Source organism: Falco cherrug, chromosome 3 (assembly GCF_023634085.1).
Source record: "Falco cherrug isolate bFalChe1 chromosome 3, bFalChe1.pri, whole genome shotgun sequence".
Classification (NCBI taxonomy): domain Eukaryota; kingdom Metazoa; phylum Chordata; class Aves; order Falconiformes; family Falconidae; genus Falco; species Falco cherrug.
Genome location: NC_073699.1, coordinates 12,682,045 through 12,694,076, shown reverse-complemented (window position 1 = coordinate 12,694,076; position 12,032 = coordinate 12,682,045). Strand labels below are relative to the sequence as shown.

The 12,032-nt window shown below is 39.3% G+C and overlaps 1 protein-coding gene across 5 annotated transcripts in view; it reads left to right on the top strand.

The window, feature by feature from the left end:
• The window catches only part of TRIO (trio Rho guanine nucleotide exchange factor), a 255,684-nt gene that overhangs the window by 207,285 nt on the left and 36,367 nt on the right, over positions 1–12,032 (top strand). The gene's annotated exons all lie outside the window — the stretch shown is intronic.

Genomic DNA, 12,032 nt, shown 5'->3' with positions numbered 1-12,032 from the left:
AAGTCTGCTCCCTCCCCTGCAGTACTTTCCGCTCTGACCTTGTATAAGTACTACTTGAAAACGCAGTAATTTAAAATGGGTCTGTTAGCCCCAGCTCTTTGTCAAACTAGCGACTTGGCTCTGCCTTTCAAAGAGTTTTTGAAAGATATAAAATGAAAATGTATTCTCTTGTGAAGGAAATGCAGTCGGGTTTATAATGCAAACTTCATGTAATAAGGACTTGTAACTCCAAAATGAGTCGTCAATACCAAGAAGGTTTCCCAGAAAGAGAGGAGGGAAGGAATATTGATAAAGCTCTGAAGAGAAGGGTGGAGTTTGATTCCATACCAGAAAAAATGTGGCTGCCTCTTTATGTCCTAGTCACACCTCTCAGAGCGTAGCTGTAACTAAACTTTTGATGCATGCAGTTTTAAATGATGGTCAAAAGTCAGTATTGAATGGATGGGCTTAACCTGAGCAAAGCAGAACTGTTTCAACTCATATTACAACTTAATTTCCCTCTTGCTATGTTACAGCTCTATTTTAAATGAATTACTTCAGTGAGGCAGCAGCATAAGAATGAGCTATCACCTTACATAATGAAAGTTTCCTCTAGGTGCTCATTGCGAGACTGGTAACGAACAATGAGCTTATGAGCTGCCTTTGAACGTGGCTACACGCAGCTGTAACAATCCATCGAATTTGCTCATCTAGGCTTGGGGTGACCCTCTCTCCTTTAGTGGAGGTAATGAGAAGGACAGAATTTAGGTGGTGTAAGTATATTCCATCCAGCTTTGAAAAGACCACATCAGTAATGTTAACAGTCCTTCCTCATAAAGGTTGGGTTTCCCCATAGAGAATAGTACAGTATGTTTATTAAACCACTTTTTTCTTTGTTTGTTTGTTTCTTGTTTCCTTGCATTTGGACATGGGATTGGGCACCTCCAGACAATCTTTTTTGTGCAAGTGGTTAAAAAAAACCACAAACACCACGGCCCAACAGATCACCTGCATGGGGTAGTTTGTCCTAGGAAAAGAGCTTCATAGAGATCAGCTGTCTAGATGCATTGTATGAAATGCTGAGGACTTCATGAAAAGAAGAGATGTTTATTCAATAGAAAAAGGAATAGAAGCTAATTAAATTCCTTATCTTTTTTCCTCCAGGTAACTTATTTTGCCCCTAAATTTAGGTTTACATTTGAGTCTTTAACTTAAAAAAGGTGATTTACTGTAGCAGTAATTATCGTTGTATCTGTTACATATATATATATATATGTATCTGTTACATATATATACATATAAGTATCGTTATACAGATCTCCGTCCCTCCCCCCACTTTGTGTTGAATTAAAGCAAATAGTAAGAATTCTGGTTTATTGCCTTTCAAAGTAAGTTTGTTTGCTTTTTTCCTTTACCTTTTTGTTTCCTTTTGATTCCTACTTCCAAACCAGTTCTGGACAGCCCTCCTGTGATCCTGTCACATCATTTTCCTGTGGCGACTTAGGTAATATTAGGTGGATGGGAACTAGGGAATGATTTGAGGAACCAAGATTTGGATGACTGGGTGGACAAGTCAGTGTACAACATCACCCTCCTCCTGAGGCTTTATTGGGAATAATTGAGGGAAAGAAAAGCAACAGAATAGTTGCGTGGCAGAATGAAGTGCTTTTTGTGTGTGCCTGTGAGATATGGGCTAGATCATACCAGAGAAAATTCATGTTCCTTATTCCTGAAGAGATTGTAATCAACTTAACGAACGTAGCAGTGATGGATTCCATTTTTAGTACTCGGTGTATTTTAATTGCCCATTGAGATACAATGTCACTCCATTACTTTATAGTTTGCTTGTTTTAAAATACATCTATACCAAGGAGTTATCTTTTCCCTTTCAACTCAGTGGTTATTCAAGACTGAATTTTTGGAGGAGTATCTTCCCTTTCCTAATCCTTTAAAATAATTCATCCTGAAAAGGCATCTCTGCAGCAGTTTGCCATTATGACTTTCAATAGCTATCTGCTAGTCAACCTTGACTGTGAGTCTGTTTAAAAAACCTTACATTTCCAGTGTGACCGCCCTTGATTAAAATCACGTGTGCTCTCGTTGCATTGCTCAGGTTACATTTCCATCTGAAGACAAAAAGTTTAAACCCAGTGCAGTTTCTAATCACTGTCATCTAAGTCTGCTCTTGATAATGTAGTTATTGAGGTGGGATTGAACGCGGAGGAAGTTGTCTGTCATCACCTACAGTCGGCTAGTTAGGCGGTGTGGAGACTGAAAGCAGTGGCGTGGCTGCAAGGGCTGACTCTGCTCATTAGTATTCCCAATAGTGCGTGCACTCAAAAGGTCAATGTTTTACAATGCAAAGCAGTGTCAGTACAATTAATTTCTATCACTATCACTAATAGCAATTAATTGGATGAGGGAGGAAACATTTTTTATATATATAGGAATTTTGGAGGACTTATTTTTATCACTGTTTTAGCCATTCCATCTTCCCTCCCAATTCCTTTAATTATTTTCTCAATTTATTTTTTGAGGGCTACAACAGTATAACATTTGGAAAGAGAAAATGACCAAAGTTATTGTAATAGCCCCAAAGCTAAACAGTATGAGTATATTATTATTAAGCTTATGGCAGAGTTCCTAACTTGAGATTGATGTGTTTGTACAGCTGTTGCTAAAGCTGTAGCTCCAAACAATCGCTAGTTGTTCTAATGAGCTCTTCTGCTTTGAATCAAGAGGATTGGGGGAAAACAAAAAAAGACTGTTCAGATTGCTGTTGGATTAGTATGTGTATTTAGGTTAACATATAACTGCAGTAGGTGAAGAGGAAACAAGTCTTTTTTTCAGTACAAGTAGTCTAGTAACTTGGGGTTTTTAAACAAATAAAATTTGATAAAGTCATCATTTCTTTGGTATCATTTGTTCCTGTAACTCAATACTAGCACTGTGTACTGTTCATATTTATGAACTTTACCGATACGCTTGAAGATACGCTTAGCAATTATTAATATCTACCCTGTGTGTTTCATAGTATGTTTATTGGCTCATCATATATTCCCTCAGTTTTACTAGAGAATTTTTGAAGGTTTTCTCATGTGTTGGAATTTTTTAAGGTTTTTGGAAAAAAGAATAAAATACATCTACTTTCATCTTTTCCTAGAGGCCACTCATTTGTAAAACACATGGCAGAAGTTGTACTTGCTCAAATTCTTTTTCAAATTTTTGGACAAAAGAAAAAAATATAATGCTGACTCACTGGTTTATGCTGACTTTTTTTTTTAATGTAAAATTTTTTTTTGGTCTTCATAATTGTGAAGCTTGTTTTTACCACTTAAGATGGTGGAAGCTAATTTCCTCCCTATCAGTGTGTATAGTCTCAATTCCAAAAGTGTACCAGTAGAACTGTGCATCCCCAATTTCCTTTTGAGGTCAGATGTGCTTGGAATGTCTTAGTGAATATGCAGCCTTTTTGTTGGAGTAGCGGAGGATGTTTTAAAATCTGCGTACGATAAATTTTTTCCATTGGAATGCTCTGCGTTGTTAAGCTTTTGCACAGGGCAGCATGGCAGGCATTGCTTTAAATAACGTCTAAGGTCGTGATTCTTCCTAATGCAACTTCTGCAGACCTGCTTCTCCCTCCCTTCCCCCGCGGCTTTCTCTGCCTTCAGTAGAGCTGAGGACTTGCTGAATGCATCTTTTTCTCCCTTTGCTTGGCCATGCTGTTACCTGCATTGATACGGATGTTTTTGTTTCATATGTGCTCATAATCTTCCTCTTCTGCACACGTGTCAGGTAGGTTGCTGTGCTGCTTCAGAGCTGTGTTTCTAGGACTGGAGATTATTTTTATCCATTTCTGAGCAAAAAATGATTTTGCAACACAAATTAAAGTGGCAGATGATAAAACCCTACAGCCCAGTAACAGATGAGCAGAAATGAATTGTGCAGCTGTCCCAATTAAAATCTGAGACTGCTTATCACAGATCTTGTCAGTAGTGGTTCCCAGTTGTAGCGTGCGACATACAGCTCTCCAGCAAGAGCAGAGCTGCGTCTCTGCTGCTCACATCACACAGCATGGCTCTTCAAAAGTAGGTTGCACGCAGCATGCATGAGACAAATAGCTTGTCAACAGTCAGCAAAACTCTGTCTCGTGTCTTCTGCAGCAGCTCTGCCTACAAGGCCCAAGCCCAAAGCTTCTGCCTCCACTCTTTTCCTTCTTTGGCTGAGACTCCTCTTGTCCCCACCAGCTCACTGCTTGGTTTTGTTGAAGGTGGGGAGTGCTGTAACTTGGAGCAGTTGGAAGGAAGCTAATGCTGCCAGCTCCCACTGCTTCAGGAGCTGCGTTGTGCCCTCCACCAGTTTCTTCTGCTGAGATCTTAAACTGTTGAGCAGCAGCAGCAGTAGCGGGTAACGGGCTGGAGGCAAGGGCTGGGGGCAGCTCTTCCACAGCTCAGCGCAGCAGGGGGGCAGCAGCCCTGGGCTGGGACAGGGTCGTTCCTGGTATCTGCTGCTCCAGTTGCATCCATTCTTCTGGAGGGAGGAGTGCATGGGCCATGCCTTCAGCTGATCTTCTGTTTTGGTCATTGTAAAGCAGTTAGATTTTGCTGATGCGAGACAGCTGGCAAAAATAGCATACAGACTTTATTTCAAAATATATGTGACTGCAGTGAAAGCTCCAAAACACCCACACTTTGAAAATGGGTTATGTAGTTGAGACTTGGTGAAATGTCTCAGTGCAAAATTGATCTTAAAAGCTACCGTATTTAAAGGAAAATGGGGAAATTACATTGGGACTGTGGGAAAACTTGCTTTCTAGTAATAGAAAAATACCGTTTCTCTTATTTTCTTTCTCTGTTTGCACTGAAGAACTTTCACAACTATTTAATGAAAGAAAGATGTCCCCTTAATATTCTTAATTACATGGTATGTCCCTGCCTGTATGCGGGAATTAACTGTTAGTATGTAACTTAAATCTGTCAATGAAAATCTTGCCTGTTGCAGGCCCGCAAAGCAAATAATGTTATGTGCTCCTTCATGGTGATGTAAAATGATGTCATATATCAGGAGGCACAGGAAAGTGCGAGAGATAAGTAACTAGCTGATGGCCCCAGTCAGCCCAAAGAAAACTTTGCCTGAAAATTAGGACGTCAGCTTCTCTGTTCATTAGCTCTTCTGTAGAAGCATGCAAGCCCCTGTGCAGTTAGTGGTTAGCAGAAATACGCACCCCCCTTCCAGGGGGAGATAATTGTATTAAAATGATCAGGGCACTTGCTTTGATCTGTGAAACTTTGATCTGTGAATCAGGGTGACTCAGTGTACTGAAACGGAGCAAGAGCTTGAGTGGAGAACAGTGCTAAAGGACAAAATTTGTCCTTGGCATGTCTTGCCAGCACGTGGATGTAGCTGTCTAAATTTGAGCAAACAGGTGGTCAAAAGAGTGGAGCTGAAATCAAGACATTGTAAAAATACAAGCTGCGTACAGGGAAGCTGAGATTTAATCTGTTAGAAGCTTGTGGTTTTCACAAACTGTGAAACAAAACTTTAGCAGTGTGAGTAACTTTTAATACTTCCTACTTGTGACAGAAAATATATTTCTCTCCAGAAATAGGAGAGAATAACAGTTTATTGCAAAAAATGAAATTCCCCACAAAGTCCACTCTTCCCTTCTGTAGTGCTGCCTTGCGCTTTTGGTAATACACAGCAGTTAGGTTTGGGGATTTGTATCCCTGTGGTCTGAATTCCAGGGAGCACAAACAGAACTACTTCTGTTAACCTGGAAAAGGATTTTTTCTGGCACAATATCAAGCCTTATTTAAAAGTTTAAGTGTAAAACCTTGATTTTACATTCACGGGGTAGGAAGACAGGAGAGGATATTAAAGGAAAAGACACAATAGTAAAACACGTGTGTTAAACCCTTCAGGCATATGCCACTAATTTTCTAACTTCAATGAACAATGTATTATTTTTTGCTCTTAATCAGAGATTTTCTTCATTCCTTTCTCTAGTGCTGTTGCAAATATGTCTATTGGATGACTTTTCTCCATTTCAGAAAGACCTTCAGAAGTTATTAAAGTGACAGTGTCTGTCTTGGGGAGAGGGTGGGGTTTTTACTTGCAGACCTGCTTGTGAGGCAGTTTAGTATCTCATTAGGAGATGCTGAAGAGTATGTAGCCTCAAGCTTAGAATTCCAGTTTGGCTGATACTAGCACAATCAGCTTTTGATGACTTGGAGGACTTAATTGTTGAACACACTTAAATCCAAGTGTCATGGTCTAGTGTCTGTATCAGTCAAAATTAGCAGGGATAACTCGCTAATCAGGGAAGATATACTAAGGAGTTGAACTCTTAGTCTATCCACACACTGAAAATATTGCAAATTGTATTTCAGCATAATGTGTAACTTGAAATAACTCAGGAAAGGTTTGCTGACCAGAGATGAAGAGTGAGTGTGTTTTGTTCCACTCCAAACACGAATGTGATTGAAGGATTTTCTTTTATGTGTTAAGTACTAGCTTTTTGCATTTTGTGATTATTTTTAAGAAACTAATTTCATGAACATTATTGCACTGTCTGTATATCGGAAGTGAAACTTGTGCTTCCCAAAGGGCATGGTGGAAATTCTCCATTTGCAACACTGATAACACTCAAGCTGCATCACCTTTAAATGGTAACTGCTGTTTTGGTGGCTTGTTAAGAGTTGAAATGCATCTAATGCCTTTTGAGGTATATACCACTATTGGTTTCCAAAAATACACAGTGAGCGTAGTCTAAAGAGGATAACCCAGCAGGAAAGAAATAAAATTCCTGACACGTACAGAAGTATCTGGATGGTCTTGTATATGGCAGATTGATAGCCTCCCACTTCAAAAGCGGTTCCCAGGCAGAAACCATGTGCGTGTGTGTCCACAAATAAAATAAACCTCTCACTCTTTTTATCAACCTTTCCCTATCTCATCTAATAACAAATGATGGCTGTGTACACGGGCAGCATTTAATGGGCATTTGTCATTAGATGCTTGTAAACTATTTTTGCTTCCTCTGATGGCATGTTGATTTGGCTCAGATTGGGGCATGTTTGTAGGTAGCTGTGGGCTTGGCAGATCACTGAACTCAAGCTGTTTCCAGTTCGCATATTAAAGTTTCACGTTGATCAGTGTAGATCGTGCTCCCATTTTGAACCAACGAGCAGCTCCTGTCCCCATATAATTTGTAATGTACTTGCATAAAATCTTACTGATCGGTTGGTTAATTGCTCTGTGTGATGGATATTTCTGGGCTTTTTGGTCCCTGGAGTTCATGGTAGATAGCAGCTCTGCAGTGGTGGTGTGACAAGCCAGTCAGAGTTACTAGGTTTGCTTTTCTTCATTTTTCACTCCTTGTCCCATTACTGTTTTGTAGTCCAGGCATGGTGAAATGTCTTATTTTGGGGTTTGGAGAATTTTGGGGTTAGGGATGCAGAGCAGACATCAAACAAACTTGGTGTGATTCCCTAGGTAAAGGAGTCAGGGTTTTTTGTAGCCCCTTGCACTCCTTGTAAATACCAAAACTCTAAAAATGGCAATATGGAAATAGTTAATATGAAGCAGAGTCTTTCAAGTCATCAACTAGCTTAACATGGCTGATTTATTTTTTAGGGGAAAAAACCAGTTTATTAATCACAGATGTGCATGTTTCTAGTGTTAAGAAAGCTGGGACTAGAATGAAAATTCCCATTTCCCTTCTAGTTTCAAAAATTTGCCACTTCATTGGAGGTAACTTTATCTTCTAGTTTGAGGGGGTCAGAACCCATGCTGCCCGCTCTTTTTCTTTAGCTTCAAAAATATATTTATGGACTCTCAGTGAACTCTGACCTCACCACCACAGCAACATATGTGATTTTGACTTTGAGGGAAATGGCAGTTAAATGCCTTATTTTCTTATTGTGACTATGAATTATAAAACGAAGTCCACCCGTTAGGTTTTTTTAAATACTTTACTGAATTATAAAGCTGTCTCCACTTGAGCAAATAGCAGTTTTATTAAATTTGATAGTTTCTTGTTGGATTGGTGTTGCTGTGTATGATCGTTATATGTGTGTTGGTTTGGGGTTGTTTTTTTTTTTACTCTGAGATGGCCATCTGTTGCATTTATCTTTTTCTAAAAGGGATTCTGACGCTCACTAGAAAGTTTACTGTACTTGAAAACACAGTTGGGGTTAGCATACCCCAAATTTATTCCATCTGGCTTGGTTTTAAAAGTCCATGTTGTTCTTGGTTTAATTTGGAATACTCCTTTTTTGTCTTAGCATGTTTTAGTGATAAAATATTCTTGAGCAACCCTAGAAAAACAATTTGCTGTGTAGTCATAAAGGAAACAAAGCCAATTTAGTGTAAACAATCCCAAGCATGGTAATCAATCAAACTGAGTCTGCATCCCTAATTATATAGATAGAAGTAGTATATAGTGAAGGGGGAGGGGAAAATGAGAGACACCTGTGTGGCTGTTCACATACTGAAGGTGAAAGGTCTTTCCGTACTCTTGAAAATGCCTGTATTGGATGTCGATACTCCCCAATGCTTGGTTCTGGCAATGCCTCAAAATAAATAGATGAACTTGAGCACCTAGGTTTTTTTCTTGATTGCGCTGTAGTATTGTAACTGGTCTCCTGAGGAAGTGGATGAGGGTGAGAAATGGAGAATCCAGACCTTTGTTCAGCTGGGATGGGACGGGAAAATGGATGGTAAATGGTCTCACTGGGAAAATACTGGGATGGTATATTTGTAGTGAGTATTAGCACCGACCTCTGAGGCTGTAGGGATGTTTTCTGCAAATTTAAGGAAGGGCAAAAAATCGGATCTGACTTCTGAAAAGGCTAGTAGGTTGGTATTCATTTCAGGTTAACTCTGGTGATGTTAAACCTCTTCTGTTTGTTTACTCAATTTTTTAAATTGTTTCTATTTTTTCTAATGCCTTTTTAAAATAAAATTTTATATTTAAGCTGAAGTTATTATTATGGCAGTGCAGTATTTTTATTCATTTTAACCTTTTCCTTCTCACCCAGGGCTTTCATGCTTTGAAGAGCAAAGCGGAACAGTGCTATCGTTTTGGTGTACTAATTACACTTTGCCCACTTTTATAATTCCCTGAAGCCCTAATAATACTTCAATAATATTTTGTATTAAATCATGCAGAAGAGAAGATGAGAAGCAGTTACATGCTGCATGCCAAATGAAAACTAATGCTGTGTGGGAGGATATGGCTAAAGTATGTGCTGCGAAAGATGTCTGGCTAACATTGTTTTTGTCTCTTAGATCCTCTCCACTTGAGCGGAGTACACGTATTTCTTCCTGCTCTGTTCCATCCTCCTGCCCCTAAACTCTTGGCTGACTTGGGTTAAGAGCAGGAGTGGTACAGCAGGAGTGCAGTCAGACAAAAATACCAGTCTTCCACGGTTTTAGGGGCTCTGGGCTGTACTGCTTGGTTTTACAAGGGATTCAGTAGTTGCAAAGTGCTGGTTGTCAAAAGGATGGGTGATAATTTGAGGAGGTGGAGCACAGGTTTTATAAAAACAAAAATGGGTTTATTAGCTGCAGGCACGTTACATGCTTAGGGATAGACATGTTTATGTGAAAGTAAATCTTGCACAATCAGTTACCACACCGCCTTTCTCTTAGAAAGGAGTAATTGTGAAAGTAAGAAATGCAACAGATGCAAAAATCAAAACAGTACATGGTAAACTTCTGTGAAGGCTTAGTTGCTTTTTTTTTCTTCTTCTTTTTTTGTAAACAAGTGAACGTGCTCTATTTTATTTGTATGGAAGGAACTTGTATGAACCCTTATTGGGAGGAAAAATATATACAAATGAAAGAAAAACTTGGCTGAGGGATTTTAAACATCTTCAAGCTTGAGAGTCTTGAAGACAAAGCATTTAGTTTATGCTTTAAGAAACTTAGTTGTAAGAATACCAGCACTGTTCTCTCCTCTTCTGTGTTCCACTAGCAGAGTGACAGAAGGTTATTTATTGAAATACCCATCAGCCAGTGTTTGCTGTGATTTCTGAAACAAGGCATTTGAAAAAAAAATAAAATTAAAATGCATGATACAATAAAGGTAATGTTAAGTTTGGTGAAAGAGCAGTCAAACTAACTTCTAACAGTTTTAATAGGAGATTGTTTGGATTCCAATGGAGACTCCAGCTTGCAGATGATTGTGAGTTTTGTTTGGAACTTTTTTAATAAGCAGACCACTTCCCCGCCCCCCCCCCCCCCCCCCCCCCCCCCCTTTAAATAAAGTAAAAAAATGTGTCATGATGTGGATGCTGATGGCTAGTAGGCTTGTCTGTCTTACGGATGTGCTGAGAACCCTTAAGCAGTAATCCAGGGGCTTTGAGGGATACTCAGATTGCAAGTTGAAAACCATTGTTACAGATAATTAATTTCTTCTTTATGTTTCCTGCTTCAACAAGAAAATAATGTGGTAATTATGGGGCGCTGCTATCTTTAGATTTAGAGGCAAAGCTGACTAGCGTAACTGTGCGTCTGCTTTTTGGTAGTACCCATTACTTAAAGCCTTGAAACCATGTTAATGGCATCGTAGGAAGTCTCCTTACCCAGGTGCAGCACAGCTGCAGCTGTGGCTAGAAGATAATTCTGCAGGTGAATCCCGATTCTGGGTGACTTTAGTAACTAGCTTGTAGGACTGAAGGTATGTTTTATGAAGTTTCTTTTCTTTACGGAAACATGATGGAAGTGGAGGTTAATAGCAATTATTATGTGTGTGTATTCATACAGTATAAGCTACAGGAGTTCGTGGCATCAGACCTGATGTGTCTTAATGGTTACATGCCACTTGGGTTTTATTAGAATAGAGAAAAATCCTCACAGAAAGCCTGATAGATCATAATTTTGGGTGCCTTTTTTGGAACAGCTTGAACAGTGAAAGAAAAAAAAAGTCCCAACTTAGTATATTCATATTTTATGTCTCCCCATCTCAGTTCAAAGTTGTAATTTGCACTTAATGCTTTATGGAAACAGAGCAGGCTCACATACTTGTGTGTGCATCTAAGGCATTTGAGTGTTTACGGTGAAGTGTATTGCTGCATAAATGTGACCATATTATTCTACAAAATTCAAACGGCTTCTGGTCAGACTGGCAATACGCCTCTTACAGAAAAGCAGCCAGAAGAGGTGACCTGAACATCTGTGTCAAGCTTCAAGAAGGAACACAAGCACTGCATTTAATTCCCAGCAGTAGAAACATTCAACAAAACATTACTTATGTCATCCTTATATAAACTACTCATCTACAAAAGTGCACACACATGGGGCGGGGTGGGGGGGGTGGTGTACGAACCTGCATTTGACAACCTAGGAGAGTCTTGTTAACACCCTAATGGTAGATGGTATTCATAGGAGAGGTGTTATGAGAACGTGTCCAAACAAAAAGTATGATTTCAGGAAAACAGAATTGCTAGGGAAAGAAGAATTGTGCTGCTTGGGGGGGGGGAACCCAATGTGGTCTCAAAACGGATAACCAGTAGGTGTTTATCATAAGCATACAGTCCAGTTCAAGTGACAGGAGCCTCAGTGGGAAAGTAGTGTTGACCTCATGCGCATACAACTATGGCTTGATGAAAGTGTGTCCTTTGTTTGACTACAGAACTCCAGGCATTGTCATGCTGAGAAATACTGCTGATCCTGAGGTTTGAACAAATGGGCTTTTAAACTTTCGTGTTCTGTGCCTTTTTAAAAACCAAACAAAACAACAGCCAAAAGTCTGAGAAGATTTAAGCAAAAGACAGACGTTTAGCTGTTTTCTGGATTCTTCTTCCCCTTTTCCCAAGGGCAGGGGAAATAAATAAAATAAACAAACTGGAGCATTGTAGTAGAATTTGGTGTTTGAAAAATAATTTACTTCTCTCATTGAGGCAATTATTTTTGCTCTTCATGTCCATGCTCAAACCAGTATACATTAAAAGATAAACCAAGCATATCCTTCCATGAAGTCAGATGACATATAGAACATATCATCTAATATCAAATAAATATCAGCAGTGGTAAGTATGCATTGTAGT